Genomic DNA, 11,867 nt, shown 5'->3' with positions numbered 1-11,867 from the left:
ATGTTATTGAAGGTAACGTAAATTACATAAAAATAGGTTGGCCTTTTAGAGGTAAAACTGAACAGAAATTTACTATTTCCTATTTAATTTCAGCATGCATAGACATGTTTTTCTTCAATAAAGAGTGTGTTCTGTAAAATTCAGTAGAGATAGAAAATATTTCTCAATACATTGGTCTTTTTTCCAAATTAAAGGAACAGACAGGGAATGAAAGTAGAACAGCAATAAAGTACATTACTTCCTATGCAATCTGCACACCAACTTTCAAGACGTCTTTCATCTTCATTCAGACTCTCCATATTCGTGCATTCCTAAATTTATAAGAAAGTTCTGCCTAGCCTCCATCAGACATACAAGCGAGAAAGCATGAAATGTGGAAGGAAATGCCAGAATCTAACAGTTCATTCTCAGAATGTTGTTCTTGCAGACCTTCAGATTTATACAACATTTTTTCAGCTGATTTCTCTTACTGCATATTATACAGCTCAAGCCACATCAAGAATTTAAAATTATAACCAATCATTCAAAGTGCTCCCTGAAGCAAAGCAGAAGGTCTCAAAGAAGAAAAGTCAGTACAACAAGCTGTGAAAGTCACAAAAAGTGCTCTGCTTCAGCTCTCAGATTCATCAGATAATCTATATGGACATTAAACTCCAACTAACTTCAGTGGGAGTCTTATAGCTGGAAATGTGTGGGAGAACGTAAATAGTTTTTTGTCTTCTTCTTCTAGTTTCCTCCCTTCTCATTCACTAAATATACGTGGAAAATTAGGGCTTCTAGGTTTCTTTATTGGACACTCTTTCCATGCCAGTGATAAAAAATCCACATGAACCAGTTTTTCTAACTTAAAATTATTTGCCTGCAGCTGAAGTTTCCGAGTAGAATTAAGACATATCTGCAGGTATAATAATTATGATAATATGCCATCTCTTTATGATATTAATAACAAATCCACAAATTCATGCTACATTAAAAATGGTCTAAATTCTTGATGTATAATAATAATTTCAACACTGACAGATGAGTATCATCCATAGCCCCAAACTAGTTAATAAGTACAACATTTAAACATTCTAAATGCCAGAGTAGAAAAAAATGCATGGCATATGCTCCATGGTAAGTATTAAAAAAAAAAACATGAATTTTCTGCAGCAACAAAACGTACTGCACGCACCCAAGTTTGCTTATAACTCTTACTGTCTAAAACTGTTCTTAGTTACAGTGCAAACATGAGTGACAAATTAAGCAAGAAAAAAGAGAAAAGAAAGAGAGAGAAGCAGCAAAGAGGGATATAGATCTTCCCATTGTTTAAACAAATGAAACTAAACAAGTTAAGGTCATGGTACTCATAGTTTTAGTATTGCTTCTGCAAAGCACGGCATATTTTTGGAAAACAGAAAATAAAATATAGTAAGTTAAAATTTTTCCTACAGTTTCTTTACAGCAATTTTCATGTCTGATTTAGAGAGCCAATAATTTGATATTGCCTATTCATTAACATTACCCCTTTATGTAGACCCTGAAGTGTTCTACTGTTTTATCACATAAAGCTCACAGAGCCAATTACCTATGGAGGGCAGGCAAAGCTGCTGTCTGAAGTAGCTCTCTGCTCATTTCCTATGCATGACAAGAAACTTCATTATCACCTTATTTAAGTGAAATTATACATTTCCACACTGATCTATTTCAGTAGCTGAAGGTATCAAAATGCTATTTGGTTATTGCAATAATATGCAGATGTTTATCATTAATACTAATAACCTTATTATCATCACTACTGTGTGCATAGCTTACATATTTATTTTATGCGTACATATACATTGCTCCTCACCAGCTGGAGATTGATGATATTTTATGAACTATGTAAGAAGAAGCAGTACAATATGGTACTCCTTTCTCCACAGAATGACTTTCTTTCTGAAAGCAGGCCCAAGAGCCTTGCTAGATTCCTTATTTTGTGAACTCTGTTATTACAAAAACTTACTAATTGGTCATATCTTCTTGAATCAGCTATATATGCAGTCTCTTATTACAGCTATAGTATGAATATTTTTATGCTTAGGGTTTGTTAGAATGTGCTGCTTTTACTCATACCATCCTTCTTCATTATTATGCCTTGTATGAAAACTGTAATTTGTTAATATTAATATTCCATTCCAGAACTTAAAACTGATAGAGTAAAATCTTCCTTATTGAAACACTGTCAACTGGAACAAGTAGATGTCCCTAAAAGAAGAGTTTGTTTAAAAAGAAAATCAGAAATGGCTAAAGAGAAAATTAAAAACAAAACCAAAAACAAAACAAAAAAGTAACCACTGTGGTGAATGAAAGTAACTACACTTCAAGCCCAATTAATTGCAGGCACAACTTCACTGACTTCATCAGAACTGTAACTATTCCAACTATTTTCTTTTTTTCTTAATTTAAATTTTGATAGAATCATAGAAAAGCTTGGGTTGGAAAGGACCTTAAGGATTATCTAGTTCCAACCCCCCTGTCACAGGTGACAACTGCTAGATCTTTCTTTTAATTAAGACAGAAGAACACAAGAATTCTCATCTATTCAACTCAGTATCATTCAAGTTCTTCACATGGAACTTTTCCATTTGGTTTAGCTTGGTTTTGTGGATAAAATTATCCCAGTGGGGCATTAATCATGCTTGTCAGAATCAAATGAAATTGATTCTGAAAAAAAGGGGCATCCAAAAGATGCAATACAGATAACCAGAAGCATACATACCATTGCATTTCTACCATACAAGAGCATTACATTTATACCTCCTTGAAATTTCCTTGACTTTGTTGTACTTTTGTATACTATAAGTTAATCCCTACAGATCTAGATGTCCCATATTAATAAGGGTTCTAAACAGGATGAAGATGAATAAAGATCTTTCTCCTTAGAACTTCATGGTTCCAGAAAATTCAGGTGAAGTTCAGTGCTATATTTAATCAAATCCAAACTCTATGTGTTGCCAAATGAGCAACACTAATGCATCTTTACTTGTACTTGATCTGCCCTCAAGGTAACTCAGTTTAAAAATTCACAGTCAGTCAAAACTAATCCTACAGAATAAGAAAGTAGTTTTCTAATTCTGGCAGATAGCCATAAGATTTATTTTTCTCTAACAACAGATTATCCCCTTTGAGTGTGACTTTATTCTGTCAAAGTTTGCAGTCCTGGGTACATACTGTCATCTCTCCAGGTATCCATTCCGAAGCACATTCCTGATGTAGGAAAAGATAAAGTAAGAGGTATTTTCAATAATATGGTCTGCTTAAACGAAACTTTCCTCTGAAAATCAGGTGAAATACTATTTCTGAGTTCTGAACCTAGAGATCACAGTTCAAAAAGGGATTTAAAACTTGAAAAGAGGAGAAGATGGTTTCATTCTCAGTATATACAGTTGGCATACTGAAAGAGGTGTCACAAAGTAAAAACTGCAGACAGTTTTGAAGATGTCAAAATAAATGAGATCCAACATACACTTTTGATGAATCCAGTTGGAAATTAAAGCTACTATATTCAACATAATGACAAAATTAAATATGATTATAATTCAAAACAAAATTTTATTCTGAAACATTTATTGGCAATTTATGTAAATATATATATATACTTTTCTATCTTTTTTTCCAGTAGTATGTTGAGAGTCATTTTGTTTCCACTCATTATGTATTCTGTGGTTAATACAGTTTTATTAATTTTTACAGTAGTTTTGGCTCAAATATTCTCTTAGGAATACTTACCATGAAATACCACATATGTTTTATACAAATGAACTTCTGGATGAGTAAAGAAAACCCATGGTGGCTTGACCTTGATATCAGTTTAATGTGAATTGTGAAGAGTGAGGAAGGAACTTGTTTTTTAATGCTTTCTTTGTATTATTAGTTACGTTATATTCTGTTTCACACTGGTGAAACACCTTAAAATTAGATGAGGGACTTCTGTAACTTTGTTTTTCTTAATTTCAAAAGTTGCCTTTCAGTGCTGTTAATTTAAAGCAGTCTTTAGCCTGGGAGGTCAGACCTCATGGCATACCCAAAAGATTTCCTGCCAGACATCATCGGAGATGTACATTCACCTACATAATGTAAAAGATTTAATTTGCATTAAATTAAATTAAGCATCTTAATGGAAGAAAATGGAATCCCTTAAGGATATTGTGAAATTTCATAGAATTTTTCTACTTTTTCAGTCAGCAGATCCACAGACTCCCATCCAACCACTAGCATACATTGCAATACAAATTTAAAGACCTATACCTAAGCAAATCAATCTGTGGAAGTAACTTATTAATGCTAAAGACACTCAATATTTTTCTACTTATCTCTGACAGTATTGTACCTGTTGTAAGCATTATTTTATATTTTAGTTAGGATGGAAATTATTTTTCCTCTTTCTACAGACAGCAACAGTGGAATTCATTCCATTGAATCTGTGCCTTGATTTTATAGACAACAGAAGTTAAAGGGGTTCGCCACAACACAATTCATCTGAGTTACTGAAGCTGAAGATTCTTACATATTTTAGGAGGGATTTCAGCCTCTGAGGTGCTACGTTATACTTGTCTTTTTTTGATGCATGAAGTAAGGGAAGTGATTCTACCAGTCCGCCACAATGCAAGGAGAGATGTTCCATTTTAAGAATAAATTAAACTGGAGTTACTTCAATAGTTTGAACCAAATATGAGTTGTGATCACAAAATCCTAATACAAAATCAGCCTTAAACCAAACCTATAAAAAGAATGTAAAATTTAAAGTCTCTTTAAATGTGCTGACAGTTAAGAGATACTATTATTAGTTCTCCTTTTCACAATATATTTTCATAATTTGTAATCCTATTGGCCTTATTATAATCAGATGTTTCTAAATTCAAAAATCTCTTTTCTCATAGTACAGCCAATGAATTTTTTTTTTTTGTCGTACAGGAGAATTGTTAATATAGCTGTATAATTGCCCATGGGCATGTCAACTAAGTTACAGGTTCCCATCAGAACCAGAGTACCTATGAGAATTCAACAAATATAGAACAAGGTCACAGTGTGGAGACAGCAGGTGTTGTTAATTAAACAACCTGGATTTAGTTGGAATATTGTCTGTGCATAAACATAGCTGTAAACTGTTGATTTCTTGTGTCTCTTTGGCAGAGAAGTTTCAGTAGGTAAAGCAGCTACAGAATGTGTGGCAGACAAAATCATAGCATTTTTTGTTCTTGAAGATGGGTTGTTAGAATTTTTGCCTTAGCTCCCCTGAAAAGCCAGAGAAAATATAACACCTGTGTCTTTGGCAAATAGCAATAACTTTTACAAGACATGAATATAAATATCATGTAAACAGATCCATCTTATCTGAAGGTAAATCACATCTTTGTTATGTACTCTAACGCAGGCAGCAAGAATACTGATAAAACCAGGACAGCAGGGTATATTAATAAGAGAATGTTAATACCACCAATGACTCAAGAGAGGGCAACAATTCCGAAACAGATATGAAAATGTGAGCACACAAGCTAATTAGTGTCCATATTATTGAAAGAATATCACGTATCTTCCACTAAAAAGAAAATTTAGTGGAAAAGTCCAAAAATATGTACAATATATAATACAAATGCAATAGCAGCACAATGCCTCGTTTTACTCCTAAAATCAATGACTCAGCTTGTTTTGTAAGTCCCATGTCTATCACCTAGTAGTAAAAAGATACACTTTTTTTCCCCAGACAGTTAGATAAAGCCACCTTCCATAAGCATTTTAATTTCCAACTTAGACATTGGCACCTATGACTAAGGAGCACAGAACAGAGCCTGACCAATTCTGCAAACGTTTGCTTTAATTACAGTTAAAATCACACATTTACAGTGATCTATCTTCATTTTCCTCACAAATACCTTCACTTGTACTTTGCAAATCTGAATAAATCCTACTTGCCTATTTTAAAGGATATATGCAAAGAGAAAGGGTTGGAAATATTAGGTAGAGAAAATCAAGAGTTTGAGATAGAACTGCTTTAACAGCATTAGCAGTATACTTTACCTGGTCAAACTTATCTTCTATGTGAAGGAATGAGGTTAGCTTCTTCATCAAGACCAAAAGCCTAATATTAAGAAATGGCGTAGAGCCCATAGGTATTACAAGGTGTAGTGGTTTTCCATAAGTGCTCATTAGAGAACCTGCTGACATTTCTTTGCAGATTATTAGAAATACGTGAATTACAGACAAAAAATGTGGACAGAGCCATTAAGGAAGGGATTCCCTGTTGTCTTAGTAGATGTAAGCAAGGTCGTCTTTCATTGTCTCTTGATCTGAAGACTAGTGGCTTTCTAAGCACCCATGCCAACTATAGCTTATCTGTTTATTTAACTGGGAAAACAAACAAACAAGCATGAAATCTCTACACAAGTTCATGAAAAGTTCTTCAATACTTAGTAACACATATTTTACAAATTCTAGCTCATCTTCCAAGGTCATAGGCTGTGAATTTTAAGCAGACTATATATCAACCCAAAAACATTCTAGGAAAATGACATCTTCATTCTGTTTGGGAATTGCTCTCAAAGTAATTGCTGACTTTAAGAATCTGTGTGAAAAATGATATGCAAATTTTTTTGGAGAAAACACATTCAGATTAACTTTCCTGAGGAATCGCTAGAAATCCCTTCACAGTTAAACTGAGGTTATATCCATATCTGTTTGACTCTGAACAGATCAACAAACATGCTGATCAGTAAACACTCAGATATATAAAAACAGAATTTTACTAAAAAATATTTAATTTACAATAGCTGTGTTTCAAATAGAACTACAGTATTTAAAATATCATTACAGAATCAAATAAAAAGAAGCCTGCAAGGACAGACTGTTTATTAATCTTAACTCTGACATTTGGATAAATTGTTTATGTTATGAAGTAATAGATTTAAAATTTTACAAGTGACCTAACACCATTCTCAAATTTACTACATTAAGAATTATAAGATTAATAAGAAATTAATGATGTGGGGATTTGTAACTAACTTGAGAAACTACACTGTTCAGTGAGTTTAACTGTGTTATTCCCAGCCTAAAAAATAAGTTTAAATTGAATTAGATGTTCAGGTTATTTAAACACATCTGCTAATGTTGATTTATTTTATTGGTAGGAAGCTTCCTCACAGTGAAAATGGTTGAGAACACGATTTTATCAGGGACACATTCTTCCCTAAACCAAAGAAGAACCGATAAGCTTGTGAGATAACCTTGCTTTAGTGGCAGAAATCGCTGTTGCTTGAGAGATGGTACATGTTCAGCTAAAATCTACACTGAAGTAAATGTGGCACAGAAGGTGAAAATATCTCACAAACATAAAATGTTAACTCAATGAGCCAACCTGTCAGAAATTTGCACAAGAAAGGTGGAAAGAAGTGGTGATAGAATTCCCTGGCCAAATAAATACTGAGCACATAAATACATAACACATGAACACAGAAATTACATAGGAATGTATAGAACTGTGTACTGAAGATGTAGGGAAGAAAGCAGCCGTTCAACAGCAAGAAAAGAACAGACTTCAGCTGTAAGAGGCAGGAAAGAAAAAAAAAAAAGCCCAAAAATTCATCAGCACTTCTATTAGAGCATGAAATTAGCAGAAATCTATCAAAAGTTTTCAATCAAGTTCTGATGCATAAATCATTGTAGTGCCTACAGAGCCCTAGGTGCACAAAGATTGCGCTTTTCTACTCTTCACTTTTTAGCAAAGTACAAATTGATTGTGCCTTTGCAAGCAATGTACTTCTCTTTTTTGCTCTTTTTGTAATGCATGTACTAAGATACCGCACAAGGCTGAATTCTGAAAACAAAAATGATTCACAAGAAGCTTTTGCTTCAAAAACTAAGTTAAAGCTTGAGAAAATATAATAGCAACAGTTTAATAGAGTTATGTGTTTTGCTCCTAAGGCTACATGTGGATGCATATGTAACGAAGAGCACAGCTGTTTTATTAGATAATTTATGCTCAGATGTTTTTTCATTAGCTAGTTTACAGGTTTAAGCCGCACCAGAATCAGACTGAAGTATGTTGTGTCTTGTAGGTTAGTATAACTGTAAACAAAGGAATTTACAAGCTTCAAAGAAAAGAATTTACAAAACCTGAGCAAGCCATATTGCTCTGGATTATTGCTCTTCACTTATGCATATACAGCCTGGGAAAATGATATGCAAAACATCTACAGTTAATGAACCAGAATCAACCTGCAAAGGCAGAAATCAAGAGCAGTAAAGCCAGAAGGTTTCAAAGTCACACTTTCTCTCACAATTTTAACTTAACAACATTCTCCATCTGGGATCTCCTATTTTAGTTTCTGTGTTAATCGTTCCCTTTCTTAATGTCTTACTGTTTATTAATGAATTCTAGTCAGATCTTAGCGCATTTGTAATGCTAGCAGTTCATCCCATGCTCTCCTTTCAGTTTCCTCGACAGTCATAATTTTATGAGTTTTGAGTTCATTTGACAAAAATTTATGCATATATTTCAGAGTGAGAGGAAGGGAGGTTATGTTATGAGGAAGCTATTACCTGTTTTTATCTAAATGTATATACACACTGTGAAAATATTCTGCCTTTCAATGAAAGATGAAAATTTTCAGGTGGGTTCAGATTGAACTTTTCAAAGGGGGAGGAAGCAAAATAAAGGAGAGTGTGAGGGCGTATTTAGGGAACAGCTGGTACAAGCTTTCTGTCCCATCAGCACTGCCTACAATTAGATGCAGGAATCATGTTTACATCTCTGCTGCGGACAAAGCCCAGCAGGGAATATCCAGCTGACTTTTGCATCCATCAAAATTGCCATGAGGTGGATCTGGATAGTGTGATTGTAGTTCTTCTCTCATAGCCAAAAATTTCCCTATACAAAAATCAAAACTATTAGAAAAAATAAATAAATTGAGAGAACACAAGATTATAGACTTATAGATAGAACAGAATGTACAGTTCAGAAGAGCGAGTAAGCTGCCAAACATTCCAGCACAGACATATAGGATTACAACCTTCAACTCTTTTACTGCAGTTCCCCTATGGAAGCATAAAACCTCACTTAATATGATGCACTGTACATTTATGCTCATTTTATCTCCCTTCATACCAGTGACTGTTCCAAAGACTGAGATAACTGGAACAATTGCTCCAAATACATATTAGAATCACACAACCACTCCATATAAAAAGGCAATTTTAACTACTGTAGACATAGCCAAGGAGAATTCACATCCCCCAGGCCATCAGTTGGTCAATTAGCGCACATTTAACTTCAGTAGAGAGAGGTGTTCTCCACCTGGCTAGAACACCATAGCAATATGCCAGCCCTGAAGGAGACTGCTTTAAGTTCCTAGTCATGAGTTTCAATTCCTGACTGATTTGGCCAGGGCTGAAAGAAAACACTGACTGTTTGCAACAGCAACTGAACCAGCTGTGATGAGTTCTGCTGTAATAATACTCTTTATATGTAGAAAAATAGCCTCCAAAATTAATAAGACAGCTAGTAATATTTGAAAACCTCTATAAATAATACATACAAATAATATTCCATAAATATTCCATAAATTACATTGCTTCTTGGGGTGAAACTGGAGTTGATTTTACCCATTACTCAGTAACTGCTATCTCCAATGTTTAAAAGTGATTTTGAATGTGAATTTGTAAAGTATGTGGCAATTCTTATATTATGTATTTAATGACATTTACAGACATCTGCTTCCAAATTTTGATTTAGGAAGGTGGTTTCTGTCAATGTCAGTAAACTTTAAAATGTTATATTGCAACATTGCAGAATTCAATTGGGTATTTTTGCCATTTTATTACGCTGTATATCTGCCAGCCCATAATTCTAACATTTATAACAAAATCTGAATGGAGAAGGAGAGTACATATAAACTATAGTAAGTTTTAGGGGAATATGTAGACTGGGCTAAATATCAAAGGCCAAGCTCATAAGCAAGGTACAAATACCTATATATGAAGGTACAAATTAAGTCTCTGTGGGGTTTTCGTTATGTATCTATTTTTATCTTGAATGCTGCCAGAGATCTAACAGTAATTTTCAAGAATGCTCTGAAATGGCTTCAGCCTTTCCTGTTGGATCACTCTTAGGCAGTAATGACACAAAATTACTTCTCTTATTCTAAGTGCTGTTGCTGTTAAACTCTCCCTTACTATATTGTCTATGTTTAGCTGCCGAAGAATCAAGAATTGGGGATTTTAATTTTGATACAAAACAGCTTTGTCTGAATTTCATGTTTCATGAATTTGAATGTTCTAACATTGTAAGCAATACTTTACAGTTTTTACCATTTTCTTTCAGGTTTTGAAGCCAAAATGAAAAGAAAATAGTTGAAATTGAGCCAGGACTCTACTGAGCTACCTACTAAGAGGAAAGGATCAAATCATCATAAAAATAAAAATAGAGAATACTTCATTATGAGTTACCAGCTTATAGAGAAGAAATTATAAAGATATGAAATATACTTTTATTTTAATCAGTTTTACTTTGTTAAAATTATTCAATTTATTAAATCTCTAAATACATTGAGATTTATTATTCAAAAACACACAAATCTCATAGTAAAATTCCACTCTTAAACTGTATCATTCATTTTCCACAAATTGCACGATTGCGTATGCAATACTAGCCATGCATTGTTGAATTAATTTATTGCAGCAATGGCCCTTAAGCTTGAAGCTCAATAATAACACAACATGAAAAGTTATAACAGAACAAAAAGCCAGGTGGCATCAGTCACTGTATCTGACATTTTCCATGAGTAAAACTGAGAGAAACAGATTGTGTTTTGAGAACTCATCTGGTATTCTTGTATATAAATATTATTGATGTTGGCTCATAAAACAAATGCTAATTAAAAGAGTTGATTTAAAAAAATAGTAAGGAGAATCTATACTGCTTAATCTGCATGGTTGATTTTGTGACTAAATCTTAAACATTTCTTCAGATAGTTCTTTAAAATAATAATCTAAGCCACAAACACTAAAATGAAAGGAGGTAACTTTGAAGATGCCTAACCAATCTGGTAGCCTTCTATGATGGAGTGACAGCATTGGTGGAAAAAGGGAAGGTGACCGATGTCATTTACCTGGACTTGAACAAGGCCTTTGACATGGTCCCCTACCACATCCTTATTTCCAAATTGGAGGGATGTGGATTTGATGGATGCATAAGGAATTGGTTGAAAGGCCACAAACAGTGTGGTGATTGATGGTACTATGACCAGGTGGAGGCTGCTAACGAGCGATGTCTCCCAGGGATATGTCTTGGGCCAGTGCTCTTTGTCATCTTCATCAATGACATCGATGATGGAATCGAGTGCACCCTCAACAAGTTTGCTGATGACACCAAGCTGAGTGGTGCAGTTGACACAGTAGGAGGAAAGGATGCCATTCAGAGGGACCTCAATAGACTTGAAAAGTGGATCCATGTGAATCTAATGAGGTTCAACACGGTAAAGTGCAAGGTTTTGCACTTGGGCCGGAGGAATCCCAGGCATCCATACAGACTGGAAGGAGCAGTCCTTGAGAGCAGCCCTGCAGAGAAGGACCTGAGGATCCTGATGGATGAAAAACTTAACATGAGCCAGCTGTATGCTCTTGCAGCTTGAAAGCAAACAGTATGCTGGTTCCATCAGAAGAAGGGTGGCCAACAGGGACAGGCAGGTGATTGTCCCTCTCTACACTGCTCTTGTGAGGCCCCATCTGGAGTACTGTGTCCAGGTGTGGAGCTCCCAGTACAGGAAAGACAGGGAGCTGTTGGAGAGGGTCCAGAAGAGGACCACAAAGATAATCACAGGGCTGGAGGACCTCCCCTATGAAGACAGGCTGCG

This window comes from Meleagris gallopavo, chromosome 2 (genome assembly GCF_000146605.3).
Source record: "Meleagris gallopavo isolate NT-WF06-2002-E0010 breed Aviagen turkey brand Nicholas breeding stock chromosome 2, Turkey_5.1, whole genome shotgun sequence".
NCBI lineage: Eukaryota > Metazoa > Chordata > Aves > Galliformes > Phasianidae > Meleagris > Meleagris gallopavo.
Note: the sequence above shows the minus strand (reverse complement) of the source record.